General features: G+C 34.9%; 2 pseudogenes across 2 annotated transcripts; both read right to left on the bottom strand.

Moving 5' to 3' along the window:
* Positions 1–4,898: 4,898 nt before the first annotated feature.
* On the bottom strand, positions 4,899–7,749 carry LOC143626890 (protein IQ-DOMAIN 2-like; annotated as a pseudogene). Its single transcript, XR_013152507.1, has 5 exons — positions 7,675–7,749; positions 7,326–7,589; positions 7,019–7,234; positions 5,720–5,839; positions 4,899–5,577 (listed from the first exon to the last, which is right to left on the bottom strand). The product of XR_013152507.1 is annotated as a protein IQ-DOMAIN 2-like (transcript).
* Positions 7,750–14,962: 7,213 nt separating this feature from the next.
* Positions 14,963–21,499, bottom strand: LOC143626858 (importin subunit alpha-9-like; annotated as a pseudogene). The gene is made up of 11 exons (XR_013152502.1): positions 21,451–21,499; positions 19,730–19,952; positions 19,502–19,655; positions 19,101–19,203; positions 18,246–18,430; positions 17,907–17,986; positions 17,014–17,164; positions 16,851–16,932; positions 16,682–16,740; positions 15,538–15,843; positions 14,963–15,237 (listed from the first exon to the last, which is right to left on the bottom strand). The product of XR_013152502.1 is annotated as an importin subunit alpha-9-like (transcript).
* Between the last annotated feature and the right edge of the window lie 587 nt (positions 21,500–22,086).

The raw sequence follows: 22,086 nt of genomic DNA, 5'->3' as shown, positions 1-22,086 counted from the left end.
ATGCAATAACAACCTTGTTCTTTACTGGATCAAACATTCGATACCCTTTAGTTCCTTCTTCAACACCAAGATGCACCATTGCCTACCCTCTATCATCGAGCTTAGCAAGATAGTTCTTCATCTGCCTCACATACCCGACACAACCAAAAACTTTTAGATGACTGAGATTTGGTTTATGTCCTTTCCATAACTGATACGAGGTGGTTCGTTTTACTGCCTTGGTGGTTATTCTGTTAAGAATATACACGAATGCCTTACCGCTTCACCCCATAATACTTCCAGTACACATATCAATTTTAACAATGAACGAGTCATCTCTATGATCGTTCGATTTCTACGTTCCACTACCCCATTCTGTTCGGGAGTATATGGTGCGGTCATCTGTCTCCTTATTCCTTCATCTTTACAATAACTATTGAATGCTTGTGAGGTGAACTCACCCCCTCGGTCCGTTCGTAACATTTTAACCTTGTACTTGCTTTCTTTTTCAACCTGTGTTCTAAATACTTTGAACATTTAGAAGGCCTGGTCTTTAGTTTCAATCAAATATACCCACATATACCTTGTAAAATCATCAACAATTAAGAGAAAATACCGGTTACCTCCTACCGTTTGTGGAGTTATTGGAACGCAAAGGTCTGCATGAACTAATCCAAGCGGTTCACTCGCCCTCCACTTTGCTTCTTTTGGGACTGATTTTCGAGTCTGCTTCGCCACCAAACACCCTTCACACACTTGTGTTGGGTGTGAAATATGAGGCATTCCGGTTACTAGTTCACTCCGAGCCATCGATTCCAATATAGTAAAATTAGCATGCCCCGTCCTTGCATGCCATAACCATGCCTCATCATGTACATGTGCTGCCAAACAAACTGGTTTCGCAACCTTTAGGGTCTGTTTGGTACGTGGTAATGGAATAGACGAGGGAATGGAATGGATGGAGGAATGGAATGGAATGGACAAAGGAATGGAATGAGCCATTATCATTCCATCATCATGTTTGGTTACCTATTGGAATGAAATAAATAATTACTTAAGTTATGTTTGGTAGGTGGAAAAAAACGAAGTAATGGAATAAACTTCATTTAAATGACATAAATGCCCATGCATAAAAATTAATGTTTACATCAATATCCAATTAAAATTCATAATAAAATTAACTGTAATGAGTTAACCAATAAGCAAAAAACATTTATTAAGGCTTGGCTAAGAGAGAGTGAAAGTGCAATGAATTAACCAATAAGCAACAAATATACTAATTACTTTTAAGATGCTACATATATATACTACTTCAATTATGATCGATGCGAAGCAACTTTCATCTATTCATATCCGGGCTGTAAGTGCAAACAACAGAATATGTGTTCATCGGAAACTAGGATCAAAAGAACAAGATATACTAATATAAATCTCCGAATAGGACTAACAAGAACCCCTTTTTAATGCCTTCAAAACATATGGTTAATCAACACACCACAACTTTGATAATAAAATACCATTAAAAAACGTCAAACAAAATTCAGAAAAAAGAAATAAAAATTGAAGGATAATCAATAACACATCAAAGTCAAGAAGCTAGAAAACATCAAAATGAAGAAATTAAAAAACACATCATACCTTTGCACTGCCTTCGTCACAAACAAATAATAGCAATCAGTGGACGAACTCTCTTGATTAATATAGATGAGGGACTAAGCAAAATAATCGTTTGATTAGGAGGGAAAATTCCCGCTAAAGGATTGAAGAAATCATTGACAGTAATTGATTCCTTATTTAGAGGATACCAGAATCATCTATTGATAAGGAGAAAAAATCACAAGGGGAAAATTATTGGCACAAGGGTAAATTTGTGAAAACACATTTAGACAAGGAACGGAATCAAAAAAAAAACTGGGGGGTAGGGGGGGAATAGATTTAATAGGTTTAGAAGGAATGTGATTCCTTTAAGGAATGGTTGATTGCTTTCCCATGTTTAACCAAACATACCTTTTTTCATTCCCTTGGAATGAATTATTCCATTCCCTCTCTCATTACTTGATACCAAACGTTACATTAGACTAATTTTATATAATCGATTAATTGACCTTTGAATCTTCATTATGAGTCGTTCATGATCATCATACAGCTTCAACGTGGTGCCCCTCATGTGAACATCATAACCCTCTTCGGTTAGTTGACCCAAACTTAGGATATTGCTTGTGAGAGCCGGAATGTAGTATACATCAGGGATGAGTATGTGCTCACCAGTTTTGCTTTCAAACACCAACGGGCCTTTCCCTTCTATCTGAACCGTAGACCCGTCTCCAAACCGAACTTGGCCCGTTATGTTGCAATCTAGTTCAAAAAACGATTCCCTCATACCTGTCATATGATTGCTCGCACCATTATCAACATACCACACATCCTTGCTGTCACCGGCTCTTGGAATGACTCGATCTTCATTCAACAAAACCATAGAGGTCGCGTGTTCACCATGTACAATCAAGTAAAGAGCGGGCTCATCCTCCTTGACTTCGTTTAAATTGGCCTCTTCCCTCTTCTCCTTTGGTTCTTTACACTCAGACGTGTAATGCCCGAGGTCGTGGCAATTGAAACATTCAATGTGCCTTGACCACCTGATTTCAATCAATCAATCAATCATGCCCAGTAAAATCCCACCGACAGCAAAGCTATAAGTAGGGTCTGGGGAGGGTGGGATGTAGGCACACCGTACCTCTATCCAAAGAAATAAAGAGGTTGCTTCCAGAGAGACCCTCGGCTCTAAGTACATGTGTATGAAGCAAAATAAAGGAAATCAAAGTTTAACAGTTATATAAAAACTACTACTAATTATAATAATATTAATAATAAGATCACAGTTTAACAGCTATATAAAAGCTAATAATAATAATAATAATAATAATAATAATAATAATAATAATAATAATAATATATGTAAGGGAAATACCATTATGGTATGTGACCTAAATAAGTTAAGTCTAAGCCCTAAGGTATTCAATTCTCTCTAAAAATCCTTAACTTTAATTCTACTTCTCCACAAATTCCTATCCTCAACCATGTCCTCGGAGAGGTTTAGGTCTATCAAATCATGTCTAATCCTCTCATCCCAAGTCAATTTCGGTCGTCCTCTACCCCTCCTCCCCTCTATAGTAATGTTTTCTACGGATCTAACAGGATTCGTCGTCTGTCTTCTCTTTACATGTCCAAACCATCTCAATCTCCACTCTCTTATCTTGTCTGCTATGTTCGCCACCCCTAATCTTTCGCGAAACACAACGTTTCTTACTCGGTCTAGCCTTGTGTGCCCACACATCCAACGTAGCATTCTCATGATAAGAGAGTGGAGATTCTTGTTTCTGATTAGAGAGTGGAGATTCTCATGATAAGAGAGTGGAGATTCTTGTGTGCCCACACATCCAACGTTTCTTACTCGGTCTAGCCTTGACCACCTGATTTCTGATTACTAAATTGCAGATTCTTGTTTTGTCCCTTTGAGTTCAACTGACCCTCAACCTTTGTGAATAACAGCCCGTTTTCACCATGTTGTTGTGACTGACGAACCTTCACTCTATCTTCGTAAGCCTTTAGGTGTGCTATGGCTTCTTCGAATGTCATAGTTTCGACAACTGAACTCTGCTCGATCGAAGCCACAAGATTTATGAACTACTGAGGGACTGTGTCAAACAACTTTCGTACCAGCTCCTTATCATCTAACACGGTTCCAACACTATTAAACTTTGACACCATAGCTGACAATTTACCAGCATACTCGTCAATAGATTCTCCATCCCTCATGTGCAGCCCTTCAAATTCGCTTTTCAGAATCCGCAACCTTGCTTTCTGAACTCGTTCAGCCCCAACATACCGAGATTTCAAAGAATCCCAAACATCCTTGGCCGTCTTTTTCTTCGCTTCTTGCGACAGAACCTCTTCAGGAATTGACTGGAAGACTAAGGCTCGAGCCTGTTTGCTTTTTCGCTCATCCACAACCACTCCGGCTTGTGGCTCAATGGCATCCCACAACCCGTGGGCATCCATTATGGCCTCCATCTTGATGGCCCAGGTGTTATAATAGGATAGGGAACTGGAATGGGATTGAGGTTTCTTTTGAGGAATTAGGGTTTGTAACAGACATGGTGTTGACTTGGAGGAATTTTGGTGTGAATTAGGATCAGAACTTGGATGCTCTGATACCAAATGTTAGATTTGGATCAGGGTTTTAGTTACTGTGTGATCAAGAAACAAATGATAATAGTCGAACGTAATCTCTTTATTGAATAATCAAATGCTTACAGATAATGACAGCCAAATGATTACAATAATTATCGACTAATTGGAATTGAAAAGTGATAAAAATAACATGCATACTGGAATGTTAAAATTGGAAATAAAATAACAAACTTAGCAAATAACTGCTCCTTTATTTCTGAACCTCTAACGATCACAAATAGACACGTTCTTCTCCTGCTTACCTGGTCACCAAACACAACGGTTACTCCCCGAGAATTCAGTCAACATTAAACCAACAGCTACATACAATATATTAATTTGACCGTTGTGTGTAGCCGCCACCTACTAGTCGTCGCCATCATCGCTGCATACACCACTGTCAGACAATGCCCAAAGCGTTGGTTTCGTGCACTCCACCAGCGTTGTATTCTATCACACTCACCAGACGCCAGAAAAGCAAATAAATGACACTTGAAGGCAAACTTATTCATTTAACACTGCCTATTTAGCTTGAACTTATTTCGGTCATAAGCTTCAACTTTACCATACCCATCCTATTTGATATTTGAATATACTATTGTAATGAATCATCTTAATTCATCAAACCTTTTTATATATTCAGTAACTTATATTGTTTTAACAAAATACTTCAAACCAACAAAAGCCAAAACAACTATGCCCAAAAGAAGTGCAGTATATAAACAATAATTACATAAACCTTTAATACAATAATTTAAAAAATATGATGTTTAACAACACATATATAAAGTAGCTTCACCTCCAAATTGCACCATTAAAGTATCACTTGGATAAATCCTCAAAGAACAAACCACTCAGCACCTGTATGCTCCAATCCATTAAAAACAGTAGTCTCAACCTTCGGTGGCCCCGAATGCCGCCCCGGTTTAGCTTGAAACGAAAGTTGTTTCTTCGCACCACCATTCTCCGCCTTTGCTGACTTGGCAGCCACCGTAGACCCCACACTACGCCTCCTATAACCATTCCTCTCGGATTTAACACTTGTCACACTTTTCGCATCATCATCCGCGTTACCCTCAGGCCCCGAACCAAAAGCCTGTGGGCTCGGACCAGGCTTGGGCTTTGGTTTTCGTGATGCAGCTGGGCTACCACCTCCTTTTGACCGAGGAGTTGTTGGGGCGGAACTAAGTTGGTGGCGCGCATACGATTTAGCAATTTCGCTTTTGGTAATGTTGATACCAATCTTAACCGATGCATGATCGGTTACGGGCTCTTTATTATATCGCTCTGCCCAGCTCCATCCCCATTGAGGATTCGCAGGGTCCATGACAGCATGTTTGTTGTCCCGGCTGCTTTCTTCCAAGGTCGCTGTTACGATATAACATGCGAAAGATATCAAACTAGATGTTTACATATTCAGCTTTAAGTCTGATAATAATAACAACAACAATAATAATAATAATAATAATAATAATAACAACAACAACAACATTGTTGAATATTTGTTTACCTGATGAGAAAAAGAATACGCCATGGCCCGTTCTCTACGCATAGTAGCTTCATGCTTGCTAAGAAGCTTTGCTTCTACCTCTTCTTTAGACTGCACGCTATCGTTCCAATCATCCCCATTCTGTTACAAAATATATATGAGAAAAACGCACGATCAAACAGATTTGGGTTTTTGATACAAGTTGAAACGGGTTGGGTTGATCTGATCAGTGATCACCTTCTGAATATTTTTGGTAGATAATATAAAGTAGCTTGTATGCATTAGTACTAGGGGTGCAAACGAGCCGAGCTACTCAAGATCGGCTCATTAAAAGGCTCAATCAAGCCGAGCTGAATCGAGCCCAAGCCTAAAAGTAAGCTCGTTTAATAAACAAGCCCGAGCTTCACTTATCGAGCTCGTGCCAGCTCGTGAGCCTAAACTAGCCTATCATTTATATAATTTTTTAAAATATATATTTAATAATTATTAATTATAATGTATATAATGCTATGAAAAAATAAATAAAAATAACTAACTAATATATATATTATTTTATACATAAAATTATAATAGAAAAAATATATAAAAATAATTATAATTATATAAAAAATAATTGATAAATAGTAAACGAGCCGAGCTCGATCTTTGTAAATAGAGCTTGAAACGAGCCGAGCTCGAGCTCTGTGTAAGTTAAACGAGCTGAACTCGAGCCTAGTCGAGCTCGGGCTTGGCTCGGTTCGTTTGCACTGTGGACAATTTTCCACCTGTTTGACATGCTTACTTTTAACATTTCAAGCATATAGGTGCACAAAAAATATTTATTAAAGTAACTATTTAGCATTTCACATGTTAAAGACGGAATATAACGAAAAACAACTCATTTATAAGTAAATGGGTCGTAATTGACACCTCTATCTGCATATCCAAAGGTGCACAAAAAAAATCGGTACGGGAACAGGAACCAGTTTGGAACCGACCCGACTCATAGGGTTAAAGTCGGGTTGTAACCCTATACTCTGAAACTGGTTTGGACTCAGCCAAACCCGACCCGATAAATTAAGTCCTGTTTCAAAACGGTCAAACGTAAACTGATTTTGGCTAGAAACCAGTTCCAAGCCAACCCTGTTTTGACTTTTGTTGACCCAGCCCCAGCCCGGTTTCAACCCGAATCGATATGAGCCAAGAACCTTATTTGTGCACCTCCGCGCATGTCTATGGTTATGGCCTGTATGGAACTTTAAGCCCGCTTTTAAGGTGGCTGCACACTCATAGGGAGCCTAAATAATATTAACTCGGGAACGAGTTGTTACAAAAACTAACCTGCAAGTTGGCCATTTCTTTAGTCAGTTGCAGTTGTTTCTGACGAGCTTGATTCTCCTCTAGCATCCGGATCCGTCTAGAGCTTATTTGGTACTGCAAGTGAGATAAAGTTCTTGTATATTTGAGAGTGTTAGCCGTTTGTCGCTTGACACTTGCCCCGTCGATCACAGCTTTCAACCTAACAAGCCTTCGCAAACCCCATAACGCCCTTCGAGCCTATTACCAAAAAAAAAGCCAATCAACCAACCAATATTATGCATTTATTACCATGTAGTTCTTGATTTATTTCAATGTTAATAATAAATACCAAGTAACCACGAAAGACCGTTTGAATCCTAACGGCTGCAACTTCCTCCCTTGATATTCCTGAGTACTGAGCCTCGGTGGTTGCCCCTGCTGCTGCACTGACAGCAGCAGGGGCAGCACCGGCCGCTTGTGGCAACTCAGCCTCCACCACAAGCGGTGTCACCTCTTCTGGTGGAGGAAACGAGTGAGAGCCACCAGAAGCGCCAGCATTTTCTACAACCGATGTACTAGGTACCGAAGGATGTTCCTCTTTCTTCTCTGACTTCTGTCGTTTACATAACAAAATCATCGTTAACTAAATTATTATTATTATTTTATGTAAACTATGCAATCGTAAGTTGTGAAAGAACCTGGCTTTTCTTTTGCTTAGAGCTTGGACTCAATGTCTTCTTAATTGAAGATAACCAATTTCCTTTCTTCACCATTAATTCCACAATTAGCCTGTTTTTTTAAACATGATTTCACCATTTTTTCGGTTTCATAACAGCAAATAAACTTTGACATTCAAGGTCAAACATGTATAACAAAACTGGGACCATTATTCCTAAAATGTAGAATTTGGTCTGCACTTATAAGATCCTAAATAACTCAACTATTTCATATCAATTCCGAGTTATAAGTTAGTCGATTTGTCGGTGCAAAATGTTGAATTACTCTAAAAGCCCGAAATTCATAAGAATACAGAATCTAAAAATAATGTATATAGAGTCTATATACGTTATTGAAACCCCTCGGAAAAAAATTAAAAAAAAACAATAAAAAAATCATAACTCAAAATATAAATAAAAAACAAAAAATCTAAAAAAAACTAAAATGTTTCCGTAGTTATCCTCGTCCAAAAAAAAACCCGAAACCCGTTCCGACCCTAACCTGCTCCTAACCAAACCAAAGCAACCCCTTTTTTTAATTGACCCATTCTGACCCTAACCCGTTTCAACCCATGACTCGTTTCGACCCAACCCAACCCATTTGCCACCTCTAATATAGACCCATTAATCAATAAATAATAGTAGGCCTAGCAATTTTAACCCATCATCCCAAGAATTTGTTGATATGGGTGACCGTTTATCATAAAGCGGGTTAGAGTGGGTTGTAATTACAACCCTTTCCGATGAAACGGGTCAGAACGGGTTGGTGTTAATATTCAAATGGATCATAATGGGTTGATATGCGGCGTGCAACCCGGCGCCAGTTACTCATGTGGAGCTGCTTACCCATTGAGTGTTGAGTTACTGGCGCTGGGTAATTGGCGTCCGGTGCCACGTTGTGTCACGACGATGCTGGTTACGTTCCCCGTTCCGAACTGATCATTTTGGAAGGATTTTCGAAACCCTTAAACGAAGGAATTTTAGTTGAATTATTTGAATTTTCTCCGGTTATGATTTTTTTGCCAATTGTTAAAACCAACCAGTTCTGACCTGAAACCCATTCTACCTGAACCAAAATAATCCTTTTTTGAATCGACCCGTTTTGACCCGTAACCTGAGCCTACCCGACCCGTTTACCAGGCCTAAATAACAGTATGATACCCAAAATTCAAGCAATTCCTAAATACTAGTAAATCAAAAACAAAGATTATTGAAACTCAAATTAATTAATAATTTCATACCCACAAGCTAATCAATAAAAAAACTTCAAGAAATTAAACAGGTAACACTCAAAATTCAGATAAATGTATAATTTTTTTTTTTTTTGGTTAGAAAAAAAAAAGATAACAGGATCCAATAAATTCTTGTTACACACAGATGCCAGTGGATAAGAGCTTGTATAAAGTCTAATAAAATCACTTAAATTGCATAATATAATATAGTTACCAGAGATAATTCAACACATAACATCAAAACTATGCTTTTGAAGTTACAAAAAATAATGAAAAAAAAATTACCTAAGAATTTATTTGATATTGTTGAAATTGGTATGTGTTTTGTTGGGATGAAAACCAGATCTTGTGGAGGAAATGGTGAATGAATTAAGGAGACAAATGTGAGGAGGACCCCACAAGCGAAATCAATCTCTGAATAATATCTTTTTAGCAAAATTAGCATAAATCGCGTGGATTGTATGTCGGTGCCCTTGTTCACACATATGTTTTGTTTAGATCTAATGTTGTTAAAGTAACTATACTTTCAGATCTTAGATGTCAGTATGTCACAGTAAGTGTAACGGACATGGAAATATAACGTTGGTACAACTACTGGTGTTAATGTTAAATGTTAATATTATGCCAAAATTACCAAAACGTCCCTTTTAAATATAGGGATTCTTGTTTTGTTCTATCGGAAATCGAATTTCAGTTTTGTCCTCTCATTACACTGGCGACATGTCGTTTAGTTACGATAAGTTTTTTCGTACAACAAGAAGATGGCACCTGTTATTAAAAACAGGGTGGCTCAACTTAACGGGAAATTTGAAAAATAAATGTATCTTGACAGGAATTTGAAAAATCTATGCGTCTGAAACTTGAAAAATCTGTGTCACTATCACATATGGGAAGACATATATATATATATATATATATATATATATATATATATATATATACGGCCCCGACTAAATTTTTGGTTGGGCCGACTTCTTTGGTGACAAATGTCGTCTTCCAGCTTGAGAAAAAGACTCGTCGTCCGGCGAAAAAACAAAGCGTCGGCAACATGTTTGGATGGGACATTTTTAGGAGTTTTGGAATTTGGGGACATTTAATGGATCTCTTTTTAAATAGACACTTGGGGAATTTTCCCTAATATTATTGCGTAAAGATGGACCGGTTTGAAACTAGCAAATCTATATATGTCTCTGTGTTCCAGGATCGGTTTCTGAATATTGAAAAGTAAAAAAAAAAAACACATCGCAAAGGCATAATTTAGAACTCCTGAAAAGGTCACAATGTATGTTCATGCAAACAAACTTAAACTTTAAAAAATTCAAAAAAAAAAAACTGCGTAAAACCGTCGTCCACCTGGTATTATTATAATTATTAATACTTTTTATAAAACTTTATTGATTTATTTATCTGTTCTTTTATCAAGCACCATTTACTTTGTAAAAAAAAATTCTTATACATAAAAAGCAGCCATTAATAATTAATTGATGTCAGATTATATCTATATAAGACAGAGGGTAATGGGACGATAAGAGCATTCCCAACAGGTCCCCTTAAATTTAATTTTTGTGAGTGAGTTTTGCAAATTATATGATAAGGTTTTTAATTGGTTGTTAGCAGAGACGAGAGCAAGGTTAATGAGTTTTGGTAAATTTGAGGAAACATTGATTGTCTCTATTTTGAGAGAGAAAACTGTACTGATAAAGATATAAAAAATTATTATTTAATTAAACAAGAGCATTAATTTTTAATATATAAAGATATAGACAGGGGCGTGTTGAGAATGCTCTAATGAATCAAATAATTGATAAAAACTAATAGACAGGAAAATGTAATATAATGAGGGTGGGACATAAGACTTGGGTATGTTAAGAGCATTCCCAACTCATTCCCTACCCTATATCCATATATATCATATAACTAGTTTTAGAGCTCGTGTCACTTACGGGATAATTCAAATTATAAAATTATAAGTAAAACAAATAATTACATAACGTATATGAAAAAAAATGTATTACATCTATGCTTGTATCTATACAATGTGTACATAAATTGATTTTATTTATATCACAAAACAATTTTTTTAAATGAACTTAATAAAAAAATGTCCGTGCAAAAACGTACTGGAGAATGCTTTTTTCTATTGAAAAATTCATTCTCGGTGTCATATATGTATAATTGAAAGAATTTTGGTTATGAACTAATTTCGGAAATAAGACTTCTCATACGATAGTCGTTCTAACCATCCAGCCTAAATACAGAAGGAGCGTTACCTTTATTGATATATTTATCAATTTACCACCCATCAAAGGAAAGTAGAACATTAAATTGTAACAATGGATATTCTTCAAGAACTATGTTTTTCTGAGCTACACCATGAAAAATATTTTGATAAGTTTCAGAGGGCTTTCGACTTTGTCATAATGACAACATAAAAAACATGTTAACCCATTCAATTTTGTGATTATTTTGTTTCATTTGAGCATAGTTTAGCATGTCATGATTCTCATACAATGTTCTGATCACCATTGAGAAAAAAATTAATGTTGACATAAATATTTCAAATTTGATAAAAGTTAAGCATTGATAGGCATAGGTGTGGCATGTCGAAAGTGTTCGCAATGTTTTCTTAAATTTTAATAGTTGAGGGGAAAATAGTCAGTTTGGCAAATCCCAAACCTTTTATTATTTCAAAAAATGCCCTTAAAAATAAATTTGAAACCTGAATCATGTTTAAAATTTTAACTTTCATACTTTTGACATTTTAAAGTCAACACTTTGAACCCATAACAAATTTGACGATAAATCTATTTTGTATTCTCAAACTTTTAAAAATACTCAAAATTTTCATTTTTAACCCTAACAAATTTTGACCAAAATGTAGTTAACTTGTACCAAACAATCTATTTACCAACTTTTGACCCATAAAATCAAATTTAAGTTCCACAAAAAAACCTGAAAACAATTTTCATTTGAGAAACATGATTTGTTGTTGATTTTTGGAATTCACCAAGTATTTTGAATATATAGTAAAATAATATGTTAATAATTATACTTATAAAAATATATAGATATGATATAAATATAGTGTAAAAGAAAAGTGAATAATTATTGATTTATTATATATATTAGGGTATATTAGCATTAACCAAAACATAACAAGTGTCTACATTTATTTTACTTTATTAGAATAGGTAGATTACACTAAAAGTCACTGTTTTTTCTCTCTTCTGTTTAATTAAATAATACTTTTTATACCATTATCATTATGTTTTCTCTTTCCTCTACTCACAACCACTTTTAGAAAATATTAAAAAATTATACGGTATGAACAGTGAATCTCCAAATTTAACTTTTCCTATAACATTTTCTCTCTCATCTACTCACAACCACTCATAACCATACCATATAATTTACAAATCTCCCTCACATATTTATAGGGAGCGGGCTGAGAACGCTCTTATGAACCAATTAAAACAAATCCATAAAGAATGGTATAAAAGTGTTAATAGAGTAAATATTGCAAAATAATATAGGGAGAATGAAACATATGATGAATGCTTTGATTTCAAATAACTGAGGTTATACATGATTTGGTATGTAATAAGGTAAAACCATTTGTTTAGTTTTGATTAACTGTCGGTTGTCGATAGAATACAAAAAACAACAAACCATTATTTGATGAAAGACAAGGATGTTATGATGGGCCAATTGATGTGTACTTCTAAACAAATGTAACAAAACTTTTCTATCTATAATACATTATTTTTCAATAATAATAATAATAATTTTAATAATAATACATGGTTAGATTTTGATGAGAATTCAGTTATGTTATTTAAACTAGTAATATAGATGTAGCAATAACATAATTATAAAACTCGGTTATTATCGATTTCTCCTTACAACTTTATATTTCAGTTCTTACCTAATATATCTACTATAGGATTTGAATTCTCAACCTCCAAAATAGAGAGCACCTATTGAACCATATACCATTAAGCAAAATGCTATATGTTTTAGTTAAATCTCGCATTTCTTATAATTTTAACTATTTGCATTTTTATAATTCAAATAATAACGAATTATTAATTCAATTTGATTGTCAGCTTTTGTAAAGATATTTAAGATGTATTAAATACCTACTAATGAATGATTGCATGTGGAATGCCAGGATAAACAACTTTTTGTTCCGATTATAGAATTTAATTTTGTTTCGTATGATATGATTATTTTTTTCCTAAAACAGTATATTTATCAATATGTGAATAATAATTGTGATTATTACAATTGCTTTTAAGACTATTTTTTTTTATTTAAAAAAAAGAGTATGCTTAGCATTTTTTTTTTCGCCTTCTCTAAAATTATTGAATAATTTATTCTTCATTCTGATTATTTTACAACTAACTATTAATATATTATTTCTTTAATTAATTTTGGAAAAATGTGTCTGATGGCCAACCAACAAAACCAAATTCGTTGATTAATATCTTATGATTATTATCATATTTTAATCTTAATATAAATATATGTATCTTTTAATTAAACAACTTAAAACTAACAAAACATAAATTCATTTCCAGAAAATTTTGGTATAAAGTATATGAAAATGTGTAATGCATAACTCATGCTTCAGTGTCATTTGAAATGTGAGCATAATCTTCATCATTCACATATCTTTATTTTTATACATTATTATCACTTTTTATATTGATAATAAACTACTTGCTAAGAGAAAAATTGGTAAAGTTAGCAAACGTGGAAAGTCTCTCAAGAAAAAGCGAGAACCATAAGTCATAACTCATAAGCCAACCAAGTGTTAAGCAATGTTTTTTTTTAACACGTTAATATTACTTAATATCACTGTAAATTGTAACATCATTTGTCATCGACATTTACATTACTTAGTTATGATTTATCTCCTGTTTATGTGTTCAAAGATTGCAATATGTAATAATAAAATATCTCAATTCTCGCCCGATTAAGCTTCATCCCGACTCTCTTAATTACTTGCATTTCTTCCGGTGCTACGAAAACGAAGAACCAAAACTAGCCAAATGTTTAACGTGTTGTTTGTTTTTAAAGACAAAACTGTCTGCAATCTTATTTCATCTATTTCATGTCTACAACTGGTCTGAAGGTTTGCAATCTGAAAATATAACACTATTTGTTTTATAAACTGGATATCCTCTGCATAAGCTGAAAATTAGTTACCTATAAAATGGATATCGTCTGTATAAGCTGAACGGTGGTGGTGGACGGTGGGGTGGTGGTGATGGACGATTGTGGTGGGTGTGGACGGTGGCGGTGGCCGACGGTGGGTGGTGGTGGTGGTGGTGGTAGTGTTGGACATTGGGTGTTGGTAGGATGTTAAGAAGTGTGAAGATGTGTGAAGAAGTTGAACAATAGCTTATTTTTTAAGACCATAAAAGCAGTTCTCAGATCTTTTTTCCTAAAAAAAAACAAACGATCTTCAGAAGCTTATGTCTGAGCGCCTGCAGACGTAAGCCCCTTGCAGACCTTTTAAGCAAAAACAAACAAAACCTAACTATGTTATGTTGTTTCTCATACACATTACGGATTACTAGAAGTTGTAACAAATTTTATTTTTTCTATAAAAATCGGATCTTGTCATATTCATCGTTGGTATTACTTTGACCCATAAGAATAGCCATGGGTATATAGATGAACTTTGCACGGTTTCTCTCACAACATGTCGAGCTTCCACACGTACTTGTGTGAAAGTTGGACATGTTGTAAAGAAGAAACATGCAAACATTCATCTTAATACCGATTGATGTTCTGGTTGACTTGAAACACAAAGACTAGGACCCGTAAATAATGTAATACCGATAGTGACTACGACAAATGTCAACATATATGCAAAGGCCGACTCCGCTTAAACATATAGCGACTATTATGTCCCTATGAGACAATTGCAGCATTTGTTTATATCATTTGATTAGTTTTATAAAGTGCTTCCTTGTTTAGATATTCACACAAATTTCAAATTAAAGGCGGTTTAACCATTTCGGATTAATGATCAAAATAGAACATATATACCAAATGTTGTATTCAACCACCAATGGTTAACCTATGAGTTAGTTAGTACACAAGCAAGCACTCACTCCTGTATTCATTCCTTTTCTACTCACTCGTCGATCCCATACGTTTTTCCAAAATAAGTGTCAACTAACAAACCGGCCATCATTCTAAGTTCGTCATTTTCATGAAACTGAAACCGTTCTAGTGCATCGATTCCACCCGCTTTTTCAACAAGCTTCTGACCCTCACCATTTGGCATCCCTCTTAACACCTACACATTAATAATAATATCATTTGTCAAATTGACCAACTTTGAAAAAGTCAAAAGTCAAACTCTGAAAAAGATCGGTTTTTAGAGACCAAACTTGGGTAAAAAGATCGAAATTTTTAGATAAAAACTTGGTAATTTAATACAAATCAGACCAAATTTCGGTAAAAAGATCGATTTTTTGATGAAAAGTTGGTTACTTTAAATAAAAATCAGACAAAATTTGGATACCCTTTTTGCAAAATCATTCAACTTTTTTAATGTTACGACTTATAACCGTTAACAACTTGTTTTGAACGTTACCAGCTCGATGAAGTGAAGTCCAGTCCGGGCAGCTTCAAGGTCAGCTGGCCTGACGAGATCAATGAAACCACAAAGACACCCGTTTCTAACAAACGAGACCAAATGGTCCAACAATAAGGTGGGCATGCCCAAGCCGTCCGATGGAGCCACACAAAGGTTGCCCAAAACATAAGCCACCTCTTTTTTAATGTCAAATGATGCACCAGCGAGAAGCTGTAATAATAATGAGACTGCTTCACTTTTAAATATCAGTTGCTTGTGTGCAACCGAACCTGCAGCTATGTTTGATAGCACCCAAGCCGCTTCCTACAAAACAAATTTTATTCAACTTGTAAAATGGTAAATGTGGAAAAGTGTACGGATTTTATCTGGTCGGGTCGGGTCGGGCGGTGTTCAGTTTTCACTTTTGGTAACATTATTTTAGTAACATCGACGTGTTCAGTTTTCAAATTTTATGCATTTAAAAAGTACATTATTTTAGTAACATCGACGTGTTCAGTTTTCACTTTTGGTTCTCAGATAACAATAATTGGTATTTTTTAAAACTAAGGGGTATTTTCGTCATTTTACACCACTTAACAGAAACTTTTTTAACTGCTCATTCATGTAATGTTTGTTCATACATAATTTTGAACCAGTGATGTACATTCTCATGCTTAAGGGCAGTGAAATATGAACATACCATAGGGACCAGTCATGTAATTTTGCCTTAACTTTTTTAATAAATTGACTTAGAAGGTTTTATGCCTTTAAAATACACTTTAATCAGTTTTTGACTCGTTTGACGACCCGTACCCTTTTGGTTTTTAGTTAAAATTTTCTACCCATTTGACTCGTTATAGATAAAACATAACTTTGTGCGGGACAAAATAGTCCATACGGGTCAATTATAAATGTTTTTAAGAGGTTTTATGCCTTTAAAACCTAATCTACTTCAAAAAAAATTTATATTTTAATAAAATGATATAGGAAGTTTTGAACCCATAAAAATATAATGTGAGCCATCTTCGACTCATGTGACCCGTTTCGCTTTTTAACTATTTTTTACCCATTCGACCCGTTTGAGATAAAAGTAAAACATAACCAGAATCAACCCCTTCAAAGGTAAAAGGGTCAAAAATTGCCAACTTAAAAGAAAGTATACCTTTTTCAAGAAACGGTGCTCACTCTTTAAACATTTACTCAACGAGCGTATTATACTTTCTACAAATATCACAAAACAAATCAGTGGGGCTCCCTTAAATAATAAATAAGATAAAATTTTGTACACTATACACAAGAAATAATTATAACGAGTAGCATATAGAACTCACCAGTAATTTCATGTTAAGGATCAAGAACAACATTTGTGGTGTAAGCATCACCGGACAATAAATTACCTAAGCTCCTTAGCAGCTGTATATCATAAATCATAAGACATCAAAAGTGGCAGAAAACGTGTCGTTTTTATAACGAGTTATTTTTCATTTATATTACCGGAATTATTGATTGCAAATTATTTGAGGCGGCTAAACGGTCCACAAGAATTTGAACAATATCAGTCTTCATTAGCATACTTGTAGCAGCATCTGAAAGAGCCGATAAATACACAACAACCCACGATACTTCAATTGCTAATTCAATGTCCCTGTTCAATATCATAATTTGTGTTATATTTTAGAAAAATTACAAAAAAAAATGGTAACATATAGGGTTAGGCCTGTAAAAGAACTAAACGAACACCAATGTGGCACGTTGGTGGTCGTTCGTTTAATTTTATCTAAACAAACAAATCGAACATGAACAGTTAGAGAAACAGGTTTTTTTAGTTCATGTTAGTTCCTTAACAAAATATGTGTGTTCATGTTCATTTATGTTCGTTAGTTAACAGTATAAACAAACGGTTCTGAACATAAATGAACATAAACGAACGAATATAACTAAACATAGACAAACGGATATAAACAAACATGACTGAGAAAACACCGATTAAAAGTAAACGTTCTATTGGGCCTAAAAAGGAACAAAACAAGACTAAATTGTAAGGGGTAATATTTTAATTTAATAAAACCAGATTAAATTAATTTAAATGAATGCATAAATGAAAAAACTTAAACAAACGCAAACTAACAAAAGAACGTGAACGAACATAAACGAACGAAAAAATGTGTTCATGTTCGTTTATTAAATTAAAGAGCATAAACAAAAGTCCACGAACGGTTCATTAAACGTTCGGTTCGTTTAAAGGCCTAAATAGGGTTCTGGACTTGGTTGCCTTTAGTACAGTCTAAACCAATACAAATAGGGTTTGTTACATTTTCTATAAAAAAGATAACTTTAGTTTCCAGATATTCCATAAATAAATGTTCTTTTTATATACAACAACTTACGATTTCTTCAAATGTCGAAGAATGGCATCTACCACCCCATCAATCTTTATAAGTTCTGTTGCAGCATCCAGGTCCGGTCCCTGCATCCCCAAACAAAAAAAAAATGTGATTAAAAAAAAAAGATAAATATAATTTCATAAAAACTGTTTCTTTACAGAAAGTTCCCCTTTATTTACAGACATGTGACTGAAAACTGCAAAAGACTAATGTCTGAATCTTTTTTGACCATCAAGAATATTCAGTTATTCAGTATTAACCATTGATCCAGTAACCAGTTGATGTGACCGTGGGCCCCATTTACTCAATGCTATTTTTATCTAAAAACATAAATATAAAAACCTTGATTAAGTTCGATAATGCCCACGCAGCGGTTCTGACAGTTGACCCGTTATCCGGAAGCATCATTTTTGCAAGCGGTTTCAAAGCTCCTTGTGAAATAAGAAGATCTCTTAGTTCATCACTTTCGCCTGCAACGTTTCCTAACGCCCACGCGCATTGTTCGTTAACAGATAAAGAGCTTTTTTCTGAAAGTAAATAAATTAATATAATAATGTTAGTAAAGAGTTACAAGTACATGTGAAAAACATCAGGTGTCGGTAATGATTTAAGCTAAAGTGCATAATATGTCCTACAATAATGTGTCTTTTCCTTTTTAAGGCATCCCACATCAAGTTTTGGTTTTTCTTAGTATGAAAAGATTCTCTCCCCACTTTCTGAAATTAACCCGTGATAATGAGCAAATAAAGATGCTTATCATTATCATGGTCCCGCGTTACTTAAGGAAGCATGCTAGATACACATATCATATCCAAAAGCAAAAAAGGTAAAGCTAGTATTGAAATGTTACAACAATTTTTGATGTTTTTTGATAATTGTGTCATTTACAATGACGGAAAAAGTCAAGTGGAGCGTATGAAATCTATATCAAATGAGACTTTTACTAAAAATACCCCCTCAAAAGTTTTAATGAATAAAATATAAACAAATGAACTTAAAAACGTAAATGAATGAACATAAACGAGCGTAAATGAACGAACATTCACAAACATAAATGAACAAACAAGACATGTGTTCATGTTCGTTCATTTAACTAAATGAAAAAAAAATTGTTCATATTCATTTGTTTATAAAAAACAAATATCCCATCGAACGGCTCACTGAGCGTTCGGTTCATTTACAGGCCTGGTCACTAACCTCCAAGATGAGCAATAAGTAATGGCAATGTTGGTAATAAAGCTTTGGTTTGTTCGGGCTCGCCAGCAGCTATGTTTGTAAGACACCAAGCGGCTTCAAGCACCTGCATTATGAACATAAATTATTAGGCTTTAGCTGACGGGTCCCTTATATAGACTCCGACACATTTTGTAACACGGTAACACCCCAACCTAGAGTTGGCATGTCACTTATACAAAAAAATCAGATCACAAACAGAACTCCATAAAATTATCTTCTGTTGAGTTCATTGAAGGTCACTTATGCATAAATCATATCACAAACATAATTCCATGATATTATTTTGTTACATGTTTCTTGCAAGTAAGCCACTATTTTATATTGTAATTAATGAAATAACACAAGATAAAGATTATAATAACCTGTTCGTCTTCAGAGCCAAGCGAAAGACATTGAGCAAGTGAAGGTATAGCTCCCGCTTTAAGAGCAACTTCAACAAAAGGAAAACCAGACCTAGATAACAACCGTCTTAACTCACGAAGCGCATTCACTTTCTTTTGACCCGCGTCTACCCCCCTAAAGAAAATTAACCATTAATGATCAAAGCAAAGAACTTGAACGCGTATCACACGTTTAAAAATTATGATTACTTGAAAAAAATTGCAAGCTTTAATTCTTCGACAGCTTTAATAGTTTGAGCTTCTATAACCGGTGGCTCTTCATCGATCATCATTTCACTATTAGTTTGTTCATCAAGATTATTAACATTAAACCCCTCTCTACACAACCGTTTGGATCAAAACATCGCTTCCCTTCGTTCCTTCGCCACCGAAACCGCCAGCTGTCGTCTCCTTTGCACAGCAGCATTCCCAACTATAATGTTAAAAATTAATCAAATTAGCATATTATTACCAATCAAATATTTGCTCAATACATCATAAATAGGAATGCAAACGAGCCGAGCCACTTGTGAGCTACTCGAGGTCACATCAACAAAAAGCTCGAAACGAGCCGAGCTTTTTCGAGCGCGAACCGTGCCTGAAATAAAGCTTGTTTAGTTATTGAGCCCAATCTCGAGCCTTGTATGGGAAGCTCGTTGGGCCTTATCAAGCCGTGTGTAATTTTAAGTTTTACCTTTTTTTTAAGATCGAAACAAAAAAAAAAGTATTAATTTCACACTACACAGCTGAACTCGAGCCGAGCTTTGGCTTGTTTAACATACTGCACAAGCCCAAGCCGAGCTTAGGCTCGTTTAACGTTTTCCTCAAAATAGATAAAAACCAATTCAAAATGTATATAAACTAATTAATTAATAAATAATAAACAAGCCAAACCCGAGCTTAAAAAAAAGCACTCACGAGCTGAGCTCAAAATCAGCCGAGCTTAGGCTCGTTTAACGTTTTCCTCAAAATATATAAAAATATTAACAATGTATATGAACTAATTAATTAATAAATAATAAGCAAGCCAAACCCGTGCTTAACAAAACACTCACGAGCTGAGCTCGAAACCAACCGAGCTCTTGTAAGTCAAAACGAGCCGGCTTCGGTTCGGTTTGACTCGTTTGCAGCCACAGAATCACAGTATGACCAGATTCACTAATAAGTCCGTCAGATATTAATTTCCCCCAAATTAAACTTTCAAAAATTCAAATAAAGACAAAAGAAAACCTAAAACTGATTCAAATAAGAAATAAAAATGGAAGTATTAATTAATAATAATAAAAAGAGAAAGCATGCCTGAATGTTTAATGGGGTCTCTGCGATGAGAAGCTGGGGATTCACCGGCCATGGTTCCAACTACACTATTTGAAAATGGGTGGTGATTTAGGCGCGTTAAACCCAACTCTACAGTTGAATGATTAAGGATTGTTATTGTTATTATTATTCATTTTGTGTGCGTGTATACATACATATACATATATGTATATATACCCAGATTTTGTTGTTGTCCAGGATGGAAAAGAAAGAAAGAAAGAAAGAAAGAAAGAGTTTTTGAATTGGGTTCAAGTTTAACCTTATTATTATAACTTATGTTTTTGGTTAGTGGGTTTGATGGATGGTCAAAAATGGCCCTCTTTGAGATGATGATAAATATTAAATAAATATGGCTTTTTTAGACAGAATTACAGAAATTGTTCTTTATCTTTCACCCAAATTTCACGCGTTGTCCCTCGTCTTCAAAATTGATCCTTTTTGTCCTTTACATTTCAAAATCCGACACCCTTTGTCCTTTTCGCCTAACCTGGTTAGATTTTCTTGTTAACTCATTCAGCTGCTACTCACGTGAGGGCAATTAGGTCATTTCAGCTACCCTTCCAATTTCCCCCAGTATATACCCACCCTAACCCCTAAACCGATCATTTACTCACCTTCAACAATCCCTAGGTTCTCTTTGCATTCCAGAAACGTTCTGACCATGGTTCTCTACAATTGTGGGAAAACGGTGATCATCCTCACGTCGTGGACCGACAGGAATCCTGGTCGGCGTTTCTATTCATGTCCTGACCAGGTAATTGACGATAATTAGGGTTTTTTACATTCTTTGTCTAAAATCTTGTTTTTATGTGAAAATCCAGAATTCAAGATGTGGTTTCGTTGGTTGGTACGATCGTAAGTGTCAAAGATGTGCTGACATCATTCCGGGCTTGCTTAGGGTGAAGGACAACCTTGAAGTTGGGAATGAAAGGCTTGTGGGGAAACTGAAAGCAAGTGAATCCGACGCAATGAAGCTTAAGAAGTTGCTGATTGTTAGTTGGATAGGGTTTATTTTGTATCTTCTTTTGGTTCAAGGTGCAGACAAGTAATGTTGTGGGTTTGGCTGTTGATAGTTAGTCTTTTGGATGTGGGGTTGGCTGTTGATAGTTAAGTTGTCTTTTGGATGCTATCGTCTTTTGGGGTTTGTTTAGGTTGGTTTTAGGTGCAAAGTGCATGTCTTTTGTATCTCTTTTGTATGTCCAAGCAACATGATGTACAGTTTGTAGATTAATGAAAGTGCTACAATGCAC

This window comes from Bidens hawaiensis, unplaced genomic scaffold, assembly GCF_021521415.1.
Source record: "Bidens hawaiensis isolate Kalapana, Puna unplaced genomic scaffold, B.hawaiensis_p1.1 tig00004525_1, whole genome shotgun sequence".
In the NCBI taxonomy this organism is placed as follows: Eukaryota; Viridiplantae; Streptophyta; class Magnoliopsida; order Asterales; family Asteraceae; genus Bidens; species Bidens hawaiensis.
This window is presented reverse-complemented; position numbering and strand designations above follow the sequence as displayed.